This window comes from Pteropus alecto, unplaced genomic scaffold (genome assembly GCF_000325575.1).
Source record: "Pteropus alecto unplaced genomic scaffold, ASM32557v1 scaffold433, whole genome shotgun sequence".
Lineage (NCBI taxonomy): Eukaryota > Metazoa > Chordata > Mammalia > Chiroptera > Pteropodidae > Pteropus > Pteropus alecto.
This window is the reverse complement of record NW_006433953.1, coordinates 1,774,821-1,777,128: the sequence shown is the minus strand read 5'-3', so window position 1 is coordinate 1,777,128 and position 2,308 is coordinate 1,774,821.

Below are 2,308 nucleotides of genomic sequence, written 5' to 3'. Positions count from 1 at the left end.
TAAGGGGTCACACATACTATGGCTGACCCCAGTGACTAGGGCAAAAACGGAACACAGAGGTGCGGCAGCTATGGTCTAGCAGCCACCATTGCCAGGTAGAAAACAAAGTGACAGAGTCTGGCCACCTCCCCTCACCTCCCAGGGTTCCACAAGTGAGTGTCAGGTTACGGATTATACTATCTGCAGTCCTGAGAACTGGAGAGGCAGAAGCATTCCTCCCTGAGCAGCAGGTGCACACTGTAGCTAATCCCAGTGACAGGTAGAGATACAGAGGTGTGGCAACTGAGGTCTGGCATCCACCATTACTGGGAGGAGTAGGTCTCTCCCAGCCCACCTTGCCCTGACCCATCTCAGCTGAGCCTGGCAGAGGCACCTGGGACACCTTGGGCAGCACAGCACTGCCAGCAGCATCTGGTTTCACAGCAGCATCTGGGATTTCACAGCTTCGGAACCCCATCACTCGCCACATTCTCCCACGGGGGTGGTGCCATGAGACCATGGTGACCTGGTCACAGAGGAGATGTCCACCTCCCCAGGGAATAGAGGGCATTTTCCACCACCCTGCAGAAAGCCCAGAAGCCAGAGGAATGCAGGAGAAAATAAAAACTTACACTTGAACCCCACCTACTGGAAAACAAAAGAAAGATCGCTTCTCATCAACCTGCTAAATTGAGAACTGCTAAACACTTTTAAAAAGCAGATTTCATTCCCACAAATGTCTAGGCAGAGAAATAATCCATCAAATACCATGAATAACCAAGGTAACAAGGCAGCTCAGATAAAAAAGTAAAAAATCTCCAGAAAATAAACTTAAAGACATGGAAATATGTGATTTAAATGACAAATATTTCAAGATTGCAGTTCTGAAAAAAACTTAATGAGATATGAAAAAACTCAGATGAGCAGTTTAATGAACTCAGAAATAAAATCAATAAACAAAAGGAGTACTTTACAAAAAGATTAAAACTTTAAAAAAAGACCAAATAGAAATTATGGAACTGAAGAATTCAATAAAAAAGATGAAAAATGAACTAGCAAGCCTAGGAAGTAGATCTGACCAGATGGAGGAAAGAATTAGTGAAATCGAAGATAGAAATATAGAAATGATGCAGAAGGAAGAAGAGAGAGGCTTGAGAGTGAAAAAATAAAAAATAAAAGAATTCTATGAGAAATATCTGACTTCATCAGAAAGAGCAATGTAAGAATAGCTATATCAGAAGAAGAGAAGAAAAAGGGTACAGAGAGCCTATTCAAACAGTCAATGAGAACTTCCCAAACCTATGGAAAGAACTGGATCCTTTAATCCAAGAAGCAAACAGAATACCTAATTATCTCATTCCAAAAAGACCTCCAAAGCACGTTAAACTATCAGGACTTAATGACAAAGAAAGAATCCTCAAGACAGGGAAAAGAAGATGATAACCTATAAAGGAAATCCCATTAGACTATGATGGGATTTTTAAACAGAAACTCTACAAGCTAATACAGAGTGGAATCAAATATTCGAACTACAGAAAGAGAGAAATTATCAGCCAAAAATAATATTTCCAGCCAAGTTATCCTTTGGTTGGGTTCTCATTCCAAAAAGACTCTGCAACTCTGTACCTTTTATTGGTGAGTTCAGTTCATTTACATTTAGGGTGATTATTGAAATACAAGGTCTTCTTATAGCCATTTTATCTTTTGCTTTCTGGTAGCTCAGTGTTTCCATTGCTTCCTTGTCCTTGTGTTTCTGTTTTCTTTATTTTGGTTGGCTTCTTTGGGTTTTCCCTCTGGTTCTTCTTGTTTTATATTACATACTTCAGTTCTGAATCTTTGGTGTGTGGTGACCATTATGAATATGAAGAGGATAGTTATATATATACAATCGTCCATTTTCTTCTGTGCATGCCTTATCTCTATTCCCCTTGGCAAATTTGGATCTTTAAATCCTCCTCTTTTAAGTCACTGTTATCTCAATTTGTCCCTATGTAAGCTGAATGTTTATTACTATCTTGCTATAGTAATTCTTTTTATTGTTTAAGCTTATAATGCCCTGTTCTTAGTAAGGGTTGCACTCCTCTGCTTCTATTTGCCTGATAGTCAACTTACTCCTAATTATGTATATTTTTTGTCATTTTGTTTTAGGTGAGCTGACCCCTTTCAGTATTTTCTATAGTTCAGGCTTCATAGTGGAGAATTCCTTCAATTTTTGTATGTCTAGAAAGGTCTTAATTTCTCCTTTATACCTAAAGGAGAGCTTACCTGTATACATTATTCTAGGCTGGTAGTTCCTTTCACTTAATATTTTGAATATCTGATTCCACTC